We start from the raw sequence: 17,808 nt of genomic DNA, 5'->3' as shown, positions 1-17,808 counted from the left end.
TTATCCCCTTCCAGCCGGAAACAGAATATTCACATTTTTGAGCTGGTATGTTCATTTGAAAATAGGAACTTTCAGACTGGGTAGAAGCAGTTTTTCTAATGAATACATCAACAATGAAATAATCAGGGTGCCTCAGACTTCTAATATAAACTGATGTTGTGCAAACATTTCAAACAGGTCTTCCCTTCTGTTTTTATGTATTCAGCAATTTTGATAGGTGATTTCCAAGCACCATGTCATGGTTACATTTCAAACTTTGTTAGGTTTTTTTTTAATATAGTTTATATCTGGAAAATAATGTCTCTGCAGCTGCAGAGACATGAATATTTCTTATGTTCTTACAGGATTATAAAAACTCCAGATTTGACACCTACATTTCACTCAAAATCAAATGTCTCGTTCCATATATATCCAGAAATGTAATACTTTAACGAGACCTGCAGCTCAAGCACAAAATGGATAAACAGGAAATCATACCCTTATCTTAAATTTTCTCTTAAATGAGAAACTTTGGTGAGAATCATATCCAAAGAGGATTTTAAAAAACGCGAAACAAAACCTCATTTCATAATTCAGATCATGTTATTTGATGAATATGATTCCACTCATGAATTATGGGGTAACAGTGTGATAACCCAGGAGGAAGATGGATTAATCTGCACCCTTTTGCAGGCACTATATGAACCTTTGTGTGTTATTTTTCTACCTCTGCAAATGACCCTAGTAGAAATATATCAGGCAAAACTTTGCTAGGATGTTTTTCACCAAAAAATAAATAACTACACTTCTTTTTTTTGTGTGCAAAAATGATTTTGCTAAATAAATTTAATGCAGTTTTACTAAACACTTAAGAGTCAATAAGCTGCTTTGCATAATGTTGCACTCATTAACTATTGAGATAAATAAAATTTTGCATGCACAAAACTATGTTCAAAATGTTGCTATTTGTGAAGAAAAATTTACAAAGTCCCCTTCACATGCTAAAACAAAAATTGGTGCGAGCAATTGCAAATAATGGGCACCATTTTCTTTTTTTTAGCACAAGAAGCGGACTTTGTGGTGTTTTCCCCTTTTTAGTACATCGCCCTCCAGATCTTCAAAAGGAGCAACTGAAATTGCATGTCTCAGAGATAAATCCATAATTGATGGCCGTGCACAACAAAAATAAGACCAACTGAATACAGGATGTCTCTGAAAAATGGATGGGAGGGGGGAGGTACTATTTTAAGAAGTTATAATCAGAGACTGGGCCATGGACAGGGAAGGCTGCAATTTTGGGTCATAAGGGCCTAAAGAGAAAACTGTGCCACAAATCAATGCATCCTGTAAATAGGTATCATCATTATTTTTATTCTTTCCAACTGGCTCCTTTCTCCTCACTCGTTCTGACTGAATTTATCTGGTACCCGCAATCCTTATTAGCATTTTACAGCATGTTTCTCAGCTGTGCATAGAACCACAGTGTTAATGAAGTGCAATTAACTTTTTTTCTTTTTTTTTTTTTTTACTTATCTCAGATCTTTAATGAAGTTTCAATAAAATTAATCTGACATTATAGTACTGGAAGCTGCGCAGAAACCCTGTTTCATTTATAACCTTTTAATTTTTTATTAAATAGAAATTATAGCATACTTCAGTTTGCCGGGAAATAATGAGTGAAATCACGGCGTCCTCCTCCTCTCTCTTTAATAGAATCATCTTGAATAAAGCAGTGCGGCTGCCAGGTTAGCCCACTTGGGAATGTAACATTAAGGGTCAACAAACAAGTGGCAGGTGAGACCTTTTTATTACACTAAGGGCCTGATTTTAAAAAGCGTGTACTCGAGTAAAACTGGGTTTTACTGGAGTAAATGCACTTTACTCAAGTAAATGGCTTTTGAAAATTGCTACAATAGAACTTACATTTACACACGTAAGTCCTTTTGAAAATTATCCCCCTAGCTCGGAAAGTCCTCTAAGCGGGTAAGGTTGACTGGTTTGGTCCAATAAAAAAGGCATCTCTGACCTTCATTTCTTCCTAATAGCTTGACAAACCCTGGATCCACCAAGAGGAAGTGCTGGAGTGTTATGTCATCTAGATAAGAAGATCCTGTTTTAACACTTACGTTAATCCTCTAGTCCTAGTCAAAGCTCTCAGGGAAATGAAGGCTATTGGACATGCCACATTGGCATCACGGAGAGTGACAATTTTGTTTAAAAGCATTTCGTCTGATGGCCGTATAAAATATTGAAATGGATCAAATTCTACATGCAGAGAATGCACATTCCCTGAATGTAGAATATAAGCCATTCTTCCAACAACTTTCAAATCCATTGAATCACTTTAGAAATCCTCCCCCTCCCCTGCTGTAACACTTTTATTTGCCAGATTCGCCTAGGGCAGCTTTACAAAAGGGGGATGAGGCATCTAACATATACACCAAGGAGGCTCATCGTTCTATTCCTTTGCACCAATACTAAAACAACAGAAGCCCGCCCAGATCCTGCAATTAATTTACAAATCAGTTCCAGCATAGCACTTAACATAAAGTTCACATTTAAAGGAACTCTCAAAACAGAAACCAAAATGTGTGCTATACAACTGCGCCTTGATTTCAATATTAAAATCAAGGCAGCTCAAGTGGGCAGTTTGTATAATGTAATTTAAAAAAAAAAAAAAATCCACCTTAAATTTTTTCTTGCCTTCCAAATTTATGGTTGCTAAAAAACACAGGAGTAAATTTGGCCTCCACAATTGTTTTAAGACTTTGACTTTAAAAACTTCTTATTTTCAAAATTTAAGGGCTGCCCTGCAAAACTAACTGGTGAGAGATTAGTGGAAGAAGGTATTTTGCACTGGTCACTAATCTGCAGGCCTGAGGCCTATAAGTAGTGCTGCCATCCAACCTAGCTCTTCATAGATAGCTCATCATGCACCTCAACAGCGCTGCATACCATTATGCCACCTTTTACTTTCCAAATGTCTTCAGGGCTAATTGCAGCATTTTAGCGCACACCAGCGCTTATCCAGGTTACAATCGAGCATGTTTGTGCCCTATGTTGTAAATGAGTCCCAGTGTCTTTGTGGCTGCAAATAAATGTAGAACAGATATACTTTTAATCAGGGAGAATGATCTCTGTAAGAAAATACATTATGCTGGCCAACTCAGTATTAACAGCAAGACTTTCCAAGCTGAACTGATGGAGCCTATCCCCCAAGGTTCACTCACTTCCGGGCTACCTCTATCCAAATGATTCTTAGAGCCTGATTTTCAAAAACATTTACACGCTTAAAACTGGGTTTTCAATGTGTATGTTACTTTGCCCATGTAAGTGGGCTTTTGGAAATTGCTACAATATATGCAATTGAATTGTCGAAAGGTTTTATCCGTGTTAAATGTACTTAAAGTGAGTAAATGGCTTTTGAATATTGCTATGATAGAATGCTACATTTACATGAGTATCTGTCACAATGCTGATGTATAACTTACTCCTTAACTATATATATGTAATTTGTACCCAATGCAACCCACTTCCTTATTCCTATTCAATATACCCACTTCTTGCATATATTTACTAGAAATCAACTTCATATTTTTTTATCATATCTCTGTGTGTCCATTATTTACATACTCGATGCCTTATAACTTTACGTAATCCGTCTACCTTTTGGAAAAGGTGAAAGACTTATAAATAAATCAATCAAATAAATAATTAATTAAATATGCTTTAATCGTTTTATTTTTTTTCTTTTTCCTTATTTTTAGTCTGCTTTCCAAAGAAAAAAGAAGGCTTATTTAAGAGCTCACTTTAAGGTGAATGTTAAAAGCCCGACGCGCACCAAAATCGGGAGATGCACACAAGTCGGGCTCTTAACGTTCACCTTAAAGTGAGCTCTTAAATAAGCCTTCTTTTTCTTTGGAAAGCAGACACAAAATTAGGAAAAAGAAAAAAAGAAAAAGATTGAAGGATTTTTGATTATTTATTTGATTGATTTATTCATAAGCATTTCACCTTTTCCAAAAGACGGACAAAATTTCAAAGCCACCCAGATGCATGCGATTCTCCTGCAGCGCACACATCTCACTTTGATTCAAAAAGGGTCGGGCACATGGGCACTTTGGGGCGTGGCCAAGAGATGTGCATGGAAATATTTATGCCCTTGGGCATGCGTCCAGGTCCACCGCCGCTTTAACTTTACCTCTGTAATGGAGGATGAGTAACTTAAAAAAATTAAAGAAATTAGCCATTTCTCCCGGGTTTAAAGGGTCTGGGGCTAACCGAGGGTAGTGCAGGCTATCAAATCAGGGGGGGATTGGAGGGCTTAGCTGTTAACTGGGCAGGACTGATGGACGAACTGTTGAAACTGGCAATGGTGTGGATGCGCGCCCGATATAAAATACCCTGACTTACGTGGAGAATTGGGATTTAAGCAGCTAGGTGTGCGCCCACTTAAAATTGGGTGCACATGAGCACACGCTCAGGGTATTTTATAACATGCACGTTATAAAATGTCCACATATCTGGGCAAGCGCCGATGCACTCGCGCCAAAGTCCACCTACTTGCTGGTTTGAAAGTTACTGTCTTTGTGTGTATATAAGTATGTGTGTATCCTAATAACTTTTGTGTTTCATGCCCTACCCACATCGAATGTTCAGGACATATCGGGGGCAGAGGGGGCATGAGGATTCTAGATTCATGCATACGATTACGTACAGACTGGGCGGTCATACATGAACATCCCCAAAAAATAGGGCACCATTGCATCTGGCTGGAACTTTCACTGCAGATGAATATGTTTGTAGGAATAGTACAAAGACGTAGTATTTTTTTCTTTTTCTTTTTCAATTTATTTTCTTCCTGTTCCCAGTATAACATTTTGAAAATGTAGGGCACGGTCCTTTGATCGCGAGACCTACTTACATTGAGAGTTAAATTTTTCTGAAAACAAAAATATCCTGTTTGAAAGTATAGCAAAAAAAAAAAAAAAAAAAAGATCAACTTCTTGCCATCATTTCACCCAGCTCAGCATGCCATTAATATGAAATGAATCAATTAGTGTAGGCTTAGCTCCAGTATAATTCATTGAACAGTAAACCAGTCTCGAGATTATGAAATGGAGCTTTAGCAAGTGTTTAAGCTCTCCATACATTTTTAGTGATGAAAATTAGATACTGTTCCTACTATGATCGGAAAGGTACCTTTTTGGGTTGTTGAGGGTTTTTTTTGTCAGTTATTAAAATTGTAGGTAATTAGTAAAAAATTCAGATGAATTAAGATTGCCTGGTTGAAATGGAATGTGCTAGAATACACTTCAATAACAATTTGTAAAATGGGAACAATTGGGGGTTGAGGAACCAAATTAATTTAATTTAGTTATTTACTGCTGTTTTTCTTTTTTATCGTGGCAAAAGACATCTAAAAGACATAGCATTACTTGTTTTTCCAAGAGAAAAAAAAAGAGTATTTTATTGATTCAAGACCACGTTGAAATTCATTTATTCATGGGCAATTTAGTACATTTCAACTATCTCCTGTAGCCAAGAAGGCTTATGCAGCAAATGTTAGAGGGTGAGCACTGGTATTTACCCTTGTTCCTTAGGTTTGGGATTTGTCCCTCCAAATGCAGTTGCATGTTAAGGTCCTGCCAGTAAGCTGAGTCCTGTTTAAAATACAATCTAATGATTTCACATTATTTAGCAACAAGAAAGTACTATATTTCTAAACAAGTCTATCATTTGATTGTGCCAGCCTTAATATCTACTGCAGCATCTAAGGAGAGGATTGTGCCAGCCTTAATATCTACTGCAGCATCTAAATACTGTTCCTTGATCTATTCAGCATTAAACCAGTTATTAACTAACGCAGCAGTAATGGCCGGCTGAGAGAATTCTGTAAAGTTGAGTATGACAAAAATAGCATTGTTCTTTCTGTTGTCACCCGGCTGACTTTGTCTCATGCTATGTTTGTGATAGACATTGTATAGTATAAATATAATTTCTTAATGCTACCCATGACAATAAGTGCAATGATTCAGTTCAGGTTTTGGATGGAGAACTATCCATTTAGCTAAAAGAACATATATATTCTCCTTCCCAGAAGTCACGTTTGTAGTAAGACTGATATTTAAAGAAAGAACAATTCTAAGGAACCAATTACTTTTTCCTTCTTCTCTGATAGGGGATTTTTTTCTCATTAGTTTAATGTAAAAAATGTTTTGGGCAAAGAACTCTGCTTGTTGTGTTAGTCTACTTAGATATGTAGAATTAAGGGTTAACAAAAAGGTTGTAGGTGAGACCTTTCTATTGGACTAACTAACTTTAGAGAATTATCCTCCCATCATCAGGTCTAAACTTTAAAGTTTACCAAACTCCTTTGTCGGGGGTAGATGTCTTTTGCTAACTTGCGAGAAAATAATTTTGTGCTCTCGGTCTACATTTTCCAGTGTGGCATAGCATGAAAATAGATGATGTTGCACTGCAATGTTTCATGCAAGAAAGTGCAAGGCGACCAGCAGATTTTATTTGCCTGATAATTCCATGAAGCCATGTCAACAATATGAGGTGGTATGCTAGAAATCAAATCTGCTTCGCATATAGTCACATTAATAAAGTATGCCATCATCAATATATGTACAGGTGCATTTGTTCTAATATTGTTTTAGCATAAAAAGTTTTGGGATATTTTTGCTCATTTAGCATTCTACACAAACTTTCAAAAGCTAGATATCAAGTCATGTATTTATTCAGTGTGCTTGCATACATCCTGTGCATGGGTCTCTTTGCAAAACATTAATCTGCCTTTTTTTTTTTTTTTTTTTAGCAGTACACAACTGTTTATGTCCAAAAAAACACAACAGAACTGTATAAACCTTATCTTAGATGGAATTAATTCATTCCCACGTATTGTACATTGATAGGCAGTTGAAAAGGTTTTACATTTTTTTGTAAGCCACCTTATCCATAACGAAAAGTCCGAATGTCAAATATATATATATATATATATATATATATATATATATATATATATGCTTATATCATTTCTCTTCATTTAGGAGCTACAGTTGAGTTTATCAAACACTTTAAAAATGTCTAGCTGCCAAATTGCTGGCTCGTTGGCTTTCAATTCTGAACTGAGCCTTTAAAAAAAAAAATGTTTCTATTGGAATAACAATATGTATCTTGTTAAATTTATTTTGTGTGCTTAGCTGCTGAATTAGACAATTTCAGAAATGAGTTTTTACTATTGTTGTACTGGTGGCAGATGCAGAATGTAGACATGTGTTCTATTTGTATAACAAGCAACGTAAATATCACCACTTTAAAAACCTCAGAAGCGTATGGTTTGGGCTTTATGTATTTAGGGGTTAACTGTGGAGAAACAAAAAGTGTTACCAGGCTTTACTGACTAAAATGACACCAAGCAGGGAGGTCTCTGCATTTTCCAGGAAACAGAACGAAATAAAAATAAGGAAATGCTGGTGAGGCGGTCATAAGAAACTGCTTTCTTTCGGCCAGGACAGGATTTTGCAGTAAAAAGTGGCATCTGGTGGCTCAAAGGGGAAACAGCAGGAAGATCTAGGGGAGAGTCACAGGAAAGATCTGGGATTTGATCCGATAAATTAAATTAGAACAGCAGCACAAACTGAAGCCCATGTCTAAAGTTTCATTTTCAGCTTTCCATAAATCAATAGCATCCCCCCCCACCACCACCATTACCTTTCCAGCACACCCCGAACTCTGTTTCATGGGCTACAAGGGGCATGGAAAGGCTAGTCGCTCCTGAAGACACCCACCGGGTACAGAAAAACAGGCAGAGAGATGTAAACCACCACAAGGAGTTCACTGGATGCTGTGCAAGCATGCTAATGTAGTTTTCAGGAAAGCATAGCATTTCAGTGATAAATCCAAGCTTTCTCATAAGCAGAGATAATGTTTCCACTCTTCATTTTGACATACGAATTGCTCTTGCCTTCGGGTATCTTGTGTCCACAAAACGCAGCTTAAAACAATTGAGCAGCCCACTAACACCATGTTTGCAGCGGGTGCCCCTTTACATCTCCCCGCACGTTGCCGCCGAGGGATTATTTATTGCCCTCTGTGACTATAAACTGAAGCACTTTAATAATAAAATTAAATAAAACCCCAAGGGCATCCTTTCTCCTATTTATTAATAATATTCCCCAGGTGCAAATGGTGCCATAGGGACACAATTTGCATTATAGCAGCACATAAGCAAAATGTAACAAAAGAACAGCAAGGGGCTCGACTTTCCAATGACCATTCTGTATATTTTCCCCAAAGACAAGGCTCTGCCTTTGCTTTCTAAAGTTGATAACGTAAGGCCCTGAATTATTAAGCGATTTCTCCCGTTCTGTGCCTATCGGAAAAATCTTTGATAAATCAAGCCCACATGTGTCATCTATCTTACAATCATACTGACCTAAGAGGTTTTTTCCGTAGGAAAAGACGAGAGAAAATCCTGTCTAAATTGGGCTCAGAGACCCCCTAATCAATGAAATGTTTATTGGCTACTTAAAAACTGAGTCAGACTCTAGACTGTATTACACTTGTAGGAGAAAGAGCAAGATTACATTAGCACATGTAGGATGAATTTTCAAAAGACTTGTGCGGGAAACCGGCATCTGTTTACGTAAGTAGCCTTTGTGTAGGCCAAGCAAGTTTTCCGAAGGCCAGAAGTACACACATAACGTCCTCTGCCATGTGCAAAAATATGCACAGAAAAAGAGGGTGGTTCAAGGGCGATGCAAGGGTGTTCCAGAGAAGGGTCACAAAGTACTCGCACACTCACATATTTTATGAGCGGAGTACACAACCGTACCTCACCAAACGTGCATGCATGCTTTTGCACCCACTTATCAAGAAGCATAAATGGAATCCGACACCTCTTCTTCTCTGCAGTTTTTGGGTGGTGGAGGGTGTGAGTGAATTGATGGAGGGCCTGGGTGAAGTGGTAACAAAGGTCTGGGTCAACTGGTGCTTGGAAGTAGGTGCACAAGTTAAGTATTTTCAAAAGAAAGATGTGGGCGTAATCTGCCGATTTACCAAATACTTGCTTTCGTTCATAAACTGAGAGTTGTTAGCCACAATTCACAATTATTTTATGTGTAAAATTTTTGCATGCACTTTTCTAAAAGAGGTGTCAAAACTTTGCCGATCCCTTGCGTAAAATAAAATGTGTGCATACTGAAACATTCATGTGTGCTTTCAGGACAGAGATACACAGCATTTCATAAACTGTCCGGCTTCTGCTGCACAGCTTATAAAGTGCAGGAAGAATTTTAGGTGCACCTACATATGCTTGCGTGTGTGCTGAGTTATGCACACGATTGACAATTACCGTCTCAAGAACTAATTCAAATTCATATTTAGTAATTCGCGTTTTATATCCCACTGTGCTCGCAGTTATTAATGAAAAGAATTCACATATCTTTGCTTCTGTAATTTTTTTTTTTAAAGAATGCATTCGTTAGTGATAGCTTTTTAAATTTGTATTTTCAATTAAAGAAACAAAATGAAGAAATAGGTAATAAAATATATGGAGAATGTTCAATTTGTAAATACGACGTGATCACGGGAGATTGCATGTTGTTCTATCAAGTATCAGAAGCAATAGTTCGTTTCCGCAGCTGAGCATGTTTTAATATAATTTAATATCTCAGTCTGTGGCAGTATGTCCAGTTCTTTCTCCTGTTTAGATAATTTGCCCAACGCTAAGAGAGGCATTAAAACACCAACGATGAATGATGCACAGGCTAAAAGAAATGAGTCTGATGATCTTTCATAGAAAAACAGAGGTCAATATTCACTAATGAGCGAGCAAAAACTTAGCCAGCTAAAGTTAAGCTATCCAGGTAATTTTAGCTGGGATATTGGGTGGGACAGACCAGTAAATCTGCTGCTGAAAGTTTTTGGATAACATTAGCAATTCTATTTAGGACAGAATTTTCCCCTGACCAGACTTACCCAGCTACGTTTATCAGGCTACTGCTGAATGTTGGCACTGACCAGATACATTTTAGCCATGCTTCCAGAATGCTCTCCACCCTGCCTCTTTTTATCCAACCAAATTTTATCTGGGTAATGACTTAACCCAGGTAAAACTTTGATCTGGGTAATGATTTATCCAGGTATAATTTCGCCGGTGAGAGAGATGAGAACTTCAAATCTTGCGGTTTATCTGGCTAATTTAAAAGCTGCAATATTTGTACCTCCCATGCCTGTGACAAGTCTGGAACTGTAAAGATAGGTTTACTAAGGCCACTTAAGAAAATCAAGAGTGGTATTTCTATCATATGTTTTAGTACTGCACTATTTTTAGTCTGGCTAATTTTACTTTTTTCTGTTATATTAGTATTGCTTTTTTTCAGCATATAGGTTTCATATTTCAGTGATATTTTCTGCTAGCATTTAACAGAAGAATAGACAACTATGCCTAAGTTATATAATCATTCCATTAAATCTCATGTCATAAGGGTATTTTTTGCACGGCCTTTGTCCCGTTTTGGTAGACATTCTCTAGACCGGGCCCACTTTGGAGATAATTTTTGAATCTGGCTAACAGCACGGGCAGTATGGAAAATCATTCTTGCATTTAGCTAGGCAGAGGAGGCCAATTTTGTAGTCAAACTATTTTATCCAGATTAAATCAAAATTGTGCTCCCGGGGTATATCCGTTCATATGTATGGCCGCTAGTTACACAGTACTCCAGATTAGGGATGTGCTTTTGTTTTAAGGTGACATGAAAACATCCTCTGAAACCATGACATTTTTCATATCTGCATTAAAAGATGTTAAAGCATCTGCTAAGGTGGAAGGGTAAGTAATTAAAAAAGCAGAGAGACTATAAATCAGACTTATTAACCCTAAGCATAGTTAGATGCAGAAACAGTAAGGTCAATATTCAAAGCCATTTAGACAGAGAACTCACAAGTTAGCCATCTAATAGACTAGTTTTGAATATTCTTCTTGCTTATCTGGCTAAAAATTTGCCAGATAAATCATTATCCGGCCAATATTTTAGCCACATAAGAAAGGTGCATGTTGGGGGCATTCCAGGTCGTGGTTGAGTTAGCCGAACAAGTTATTTGGCTAATGTAAGACATGCCAGAGAGCAGAACATATTCCCAGATAACTTTAGCCTTACTGGCTGTATACAAAAGACTTTTGGGACCTTTTCACTGTGGATAAGTATCCATCATTGTTTGTGCGATATTAGTTGGGAGTTCCCTATAATTTTCGTGTAGACATTTTAAGATAATTGAAAAACTTAAGCAAACAAAAGGAATGCAGGATTTATTATTAAAGTAATTCAGACCCCTATGATAAATGAGATGGTACAATATATGCCTACTCGTGAATAGAGGGTCTTACATAAGTATTTCGGCAACAGAGTGCTGTATAAAAAAGAGACCAGTACATTAGTTCGTTGGTATTGTTTACAAAAGAATATAGCCAGTTAAGCGGCGAAGTGCAGGGTTTGAAAAAAAATAAATAAATAAAGATCACGGACCTACTGGCCCTACACAGATCCCCTCCTCCCTCCTCCCTCCCACTGAAACACCAGTTGCTCAACCCTGCTCAGCCAAGCCTGCATTCTTCTCGCCAAAACCCCCTCTAACTCATTACTTTAAAAATATAAGGGTCAGGACCAGTGCCAGTTGTTCTAACCTCCCTGCCCCCTCCATTCCTGTTCCCGAATCCCATCTAATTTATTAAAATCATACTCTCCAGGGCCCATCCTCCTTCCCACCAGCCCTACCCTTATCCTCCCACCCTCCCGGTGCCTAAATTCAGTTTAGTCTTCAGAGTGGATCATGGTAACGGCCCTACCGCAACCCAGGCCCGGTGGTTCTGCCATCACTAGGGAGCTCTGCTGGAAGCCTGCCCAGGAAGCAGATAGACATCTGGGGTGGTCGGAGATACATTTGACTTTGGTGTTTGCAGCTGCTTTATTTTTGTTGTGTTTCTGTGTTGTTTTTAGTGTTTTTATATGTTTTATGTTTTATTTTGATAATGTATTGCAATTTTAAGTTTGTTTTGTACACCACTTCGATTAGTATAATGGCAAAAGACAGTATATGAGAAGTTTTAATACATAATGAACATTTTTTGGGATAAAGGGCAAAAAATCTGTTTGATTTTTTTTAATGATATAAAGAAATTGTCGCTGTAAAAGTAAGACTGGTAGCCACCAAAGTGTTCAAGAGCCTGGAAAATCCTTCCTTCCTCCCTCTAGCAGAAGGATAGCCCAGATGGATCAGGAATCCCTCTTCCTGCCTGCACACCCACCTTCCTTTGGGCTGGAGTTGGATAAGGCCTGCGTATATTCCTTTAGCAAAATAAATTGGTCCCATTCCCACTAAAGTTGGCCATGGTCTATGACACATCAATAAAGGAATGGTGGTAGATGTTCTGACTTGCATGTTGAAAAATGAACCAATAATTATTTCACCATTATTAGTCAATGGAACAGGGCTTAGGAAAAGTAAAATGTTAAAGCTTGGTGCTTCAGTGCAACAAAGAAAGGATTTGAACAAATAGGCTGGCTGGCTCCCCTTAGAGTGTTTCAGATCACAGATTGTCTAGAATCTCCTCCTTGGACCATCTTTGCTTTAGTGAATGATGCAAATATTTTTTCAGTTTCCAGCTATGGATTTTATCCCTTTCTCTTTGTTTACAATGTAAGGGTGTCAGCAAAGTGTCTCTTACTAGAGACATCAATGTGAATACAGACATGGAATGACGAGGTCAGACTAGGAGCATGTAGTGTTCCCCTTACACTACCCATTGGGAAGGGGTCCAGTTAGCAGTGTGTGTCATAAAACTCACAAACCTACTTTGGCTCATCTTCTGTCCTGTTCTAGGATTATCCTGAGGCTAAACGGAGGAGTGCTCAGGCACCCAGGGATGAGAGTTTCTTAAGGTCCAAGGGAATCTTAAGATTGGGAGAACCAAAGAGGTACAGCGTGGTGAAAAGGGGCGTTAGTCCCATTCTCCTAACGTTACACTGAAGACTTGACTGTCTAAAAAAAGTGTATTTTTTTCTATTGCGAATCAGAGGGAGGACTGCCAACCTAGGAGAGCCATTATAAATGGGCAGTGAGAGAAAGATTCAACAGGAACTTATCTGTTTCTTCAAAAAGTGTTTCTGCTTGAAAAAAAATATGTATCGACTAATTCAGGTAACTAACAGGAAAAATGCAAGGAGGGTACCTCTCCGAAAATAGCTTTTGCCAGGGAGTGGTTGATGATGAAACACCTGGTGTATGCAGATTGGTATGGACGGTGAGTTATAGAGTGTATACTGTCTTTTGAATTTCTATATGAATTGCACCAGATACAGATGTACCATTTACAAAATAATTTGATTGTCTCTTTCATATCTGTGAACAAATTTTATTTTTAGAACAACACAGCTCAGTGTAGCCACTGATTTTTCTTTTTCACTGAGTGCTATCTGTGTCCTAACGCCATGGGTCCGAAAGCTTTTGCGTCCACCACTGAAAGGCTCCAGGGGTTACAGCAAGCTAACTGAGAGACACTGCAGCACCCAAATTTTGTCTGTGCCAAGGGTAGGAAGGGCGATGCATACAGCTCTCTCGTCTGGACTCCGCAGACGGGACAGTCATGAGGCGGGTTATTTAAAAATTTGCAGAATTTTGTAATGCTTCGTGATTCAGCCATACAGGTGGCAATGCTCTCATTATAACCTTGATTCCACTTGTGGAACTGAAACCTTTTTGCACAGCGATGAATGCAGTAGATAATAAGTGGGCCTTTAGCAATGCTATGACCTCTTCATACGTCTTAGAGTTTAGCAAGGCTGGTGAGACTACTGAACTTTTGATGGCATATGTTTATTCCCCACACACAGTCAAGAGAAAAGTCTATGCTGCTCAAGCATCTCAATCTTAGCTTCCAAACAGAATAACAGTTTTTCTGCTTATGAATCCCAGGCATTAGGATGAATGTGGCCAATGGTACCCACAACTGCAGGGGAATTTGTCACTTTGATTTCTCTTCATGATTAGTTTGGTTTCTATTCATGAAAACATTTCACAGATTCAGCAGAACATAATGAGCCTTGCAAATGATATTAGATTTGAAGACATCGTTGCATTGCTGCAATCAAATGGAGAAGATCTATCCAATGGGAAACTGATACACCTAGAAGAAGAGCAAGCTCCAGAGGAAGAGGAGGAGAACAGAGATGTTCCAACCGCCCCATGGCAATTGAACATAAAGCAAATGTGAAGCATTTGCACACAATGGTCCAAATTTTAAAAGCGTTGCTCGTGCTAAAAGGCCCATATACCCATATAGGTGGAACACACTTGAGCAATGCGGATTTTAAAAGCCACTAGATATGGGGGTATGTGGGTGTGCATGTTTAAAAAAAAAAAAAAAAAAGGGGCGGGTAATGGGTGTTCTGGGCCGGGCTAACAGTTATGCAAATAAATCTGTATTTTAATTCCGGAGGTTGAGCACACAGCAGCTTGATAGCTGCGTATATTTCCTGCATTTTAGGCCTAACACGACAGGGTGCAAGGTCGGGGGGGGGGGGGGGGGGGAGTGCAGGATGAAGAACCAGAGGGGTCTGGATGTCCTCAAGATTGATTGGGCAATCTTGAGGACTAATTGGAAAAACTGTCCTTTACAAAAACATGTTTTAAAATCCGCTTACCTACATGCGTTGATGCTGACAAAGTCCTAAGGAAGATGCATGAAGAATGTTTGCTCAAGTAATCACTTAAAATTAGGAGCATACTTACACGCAGGAGGCATATTTTAAATCATACACGCACAAGTGTGCGCATAATTTCAAATTTTAGCTATGTCCGTTCGCACGCCCATAGGTGCATGTATGGGCACCTGCACGCTCATTTTAAAATTTGCCTGTTTGCAACTATCTTGCAGTTCCTCACAGATAATGATTATAATCATAAATGCAGTCTTTAAGTTTCTAGAGGCATAAATATTCTCAATTGTGATAAGGAGCTGTACAGTAAGAAAAAGAAATGCTTAAAGCATTTGGATGCTTTTTTTGCAATGAGAGCTCCAGTAAGAGAACAAGGAAAAAGAAAATGAGGAAGAACTGAGGAATTGGTCAGATGATCCACAGGAGTACGTCTATAATGCACAGAAAGAGGGTGATGATCAATAGGATGAGACACAAGAACGAAGAGGACCACAGATTAGGAAAAATTTAAAATATATATTTGTCTGCTCTACTGCTTGCCTGTTTCTTTTTTCTTAGGAGCACATAATGCAGTCTATGAAAAAATGGATTTCGATATATAGAAAAAAATTGCAGAAACCTATTTCTTCCATCTATTAAGGGATTGCTGTAATTACACAGTCTTCAATTCACTGTTCCTTAGATGAGGCTTCTCAAGGCATCTGCAATGAACTATACAGTGAGGCCGAAGTTCACCCCTGCCTCGCAAACACTACTCAAACTCGTGCAAGAAAAAGTTGAATGAGGCCTGCGCTGTAATCTCTGTATGCCATTCATGTGCACAATGGCAGAGGCTGTTCGCCCACAGAAGTTTCAAGGTCACATAAGCCTAAGTGATAAGATAACCCCTGTGATGAATGGATCACATGATCACTTCCTTGTGAAAGATGACTCTACAGCGCTAAGGCTATCAAAAGTCATTTGCCTGGATACGGATCTTGGTTACAGCATAGATGGGTAAAATAATGGCCGTGTTAAGCGCTCACAGATTCTCAGCTGGAGTCATTGAAGCTTTTTTCCCTTTTTTGTGTCCCTGGAGAAAAAAAAATGTAATGAATTAGGCCCTTTATTGCTGCTTAGAGAAAGTATCTATTTTAATGTTTATAATGTTTATAAAAGGTCCACATTAGTACATGATCTCTACAGCAGTATATCTGTGCAACACTTTCTCAGACATTTTCCCCCATTTCTATAAGAACCAGGATACTGATAATGTACATGTTCGGCAAGGGCTGTCTTTTATCTTATTTTTATAAGAAAATGCTGAAGAATATTACTGTGTCCGACACTTGCAATATCTGCTCTAGGCAAGAAAATCACACATCAGATGACCTAAAAGCTGTCTCACAGGCTTAGCAGCTGAGTTATGGCTCATCATGCAGGACTAAGCGGAATTATTCAAAGGCCTACTAATAATGCAGTATGAACCCACAGGGAATTACCAAAAATTTAAAGCAAGGATAATCCAGCCCTTTTTGTTACAAGATGAAAGACTTTATGAACAAGAGCTAAAAACTAATTCATAGCAATTCCAGAATAAACTCATTATTCCAATCTTCAGATCCTGTTATAAAATTTTAAATGGGCAATATTCAAAGGATTTTCCCACAAGTAAACAGGTGAATAGTAAATGATAGTACAGAAGAAAGGTGTACCAGTGTTTAATATTTATATATTCACTTTGCTGTCCACTGAGTGGTCTATTCACTAACAACTTTGAGTTTTGAACTGGGATTCGTTCTGTCAGTGAATGAACTAATCAGCAGCCAGCAAAGTAAATATATGAATATTAAATGCAGACACAGCTCTCAGCTGAGCCAGCATTTACTATTCAGGTGTAATGACTGTGAGCCCTTGTGCTGTGGCAAGGTTGATACAGCCGAGTAGCATACCTACTAGGGCCCCACTAACAGCTGGCGAACACACCCTGGTCTGGCATAAGCTGGAGCTTCGCCTAAACTAGCCTCATTCCCTGCAGGTTGAACCCTTGGGTTCCAGGGGCCAGCAGGACTTAGGTGAGTCCCAAGGGTGATCCAATAGAGAGTCCAGAGACGGGCCAAGAGTCAGGTCAGACAGCAGGCAGGGCGTAGTCAGAGCTTAAGGCAAGGTCAGGTCCAGGTGGCAACAAGAGAGTAGTCAAAGTCTGTAGAAGTGGTCTGAACCAGGAGAGTCATCAGAATGGTACAGAGTAAGGATGAGGCAAGGCAAAGCTGGACAAGGCAAGGCTAGGAGACTGGATGAGCAAGGGTAGGCAGGCTGGATGAGGTACAGGAACAAGATGGAACAGGGCAAGATCAGGAACCAGAAAGCAACAGACACTGCAAATGAGCAGGAGGACCTTATTTTGAGGCGCCAGGAAACAGGACTGCTGAATTTAAGTAGGGAGCCCTCAATGACATCATCTAGAAGCACCAAAATGGTTTACTACTGCAGGGCCTATAAGCTGAGTGAGAACGCACACGCCAGTGAGGCGCCTGTGACATTTGTCACCCCATTAATCACTAAGATTGATTCAACTGATGGGTGGGTGTGTTCCCTTCCTTCTTCACTGTTCTATGCTTGGTCCTCTCAAATCTGTGCACTTGTTCAAAGAGGATGACCTTCCCTGATAGAAGAAATACCATAGAAATCAATGGGGAGCATGTGTGATATAGAAATTGTTACTATATAGCAAATTAGCAGCCAGCCCTTCCCAGAATGATGCTGTGAGCTGTTATCAAAGAGATCACAGCACAGAGATAACATATCATAGTGATCTAGTCTATCACTGCTCTCCAGATCCAGTGACACTGATCTTGAAGACTGAGCATGAGATGTCCTATGCATTTCCTCTGCAGACATTGTCTTGTGAGGATGATGTTACCTGCCATACCCATAATTCCACCCTAGAGAACTTACTGTCACATGCTAACCTGCCATGCCTCTTATATTACCATAGGGGATTTCCTGCCCTGCCTACCTGTCATACCCCTAATTCTACCATAGGGGACTTGTTGCCTCTGACTTACTTGCTATACCCCTAACTCTACCATAGGGGGCTTGCTTCCTCATGCTTACTTGCCATGTT

This window comes from Rhinatrema bivittatum, chromosome 3 (genome assembly GCF_901001135.1).
Source record: "Rhinatrema bivittatum chromosome 3, aRhiBiv1.1, whole genome shotgun sequence".
NCBI classification, from domain to species: Eukaryota; Metazoa; Chordata; class Amphibia; order Gymnophiona; family Rhinatrematidae; genus Rhinatrema; species Rhinatrema bivittatum.
The sequence above is the reverse complement of the archived record's forward strand: the minus strand, read 5'-3'. Positions refer to the sequence as shown.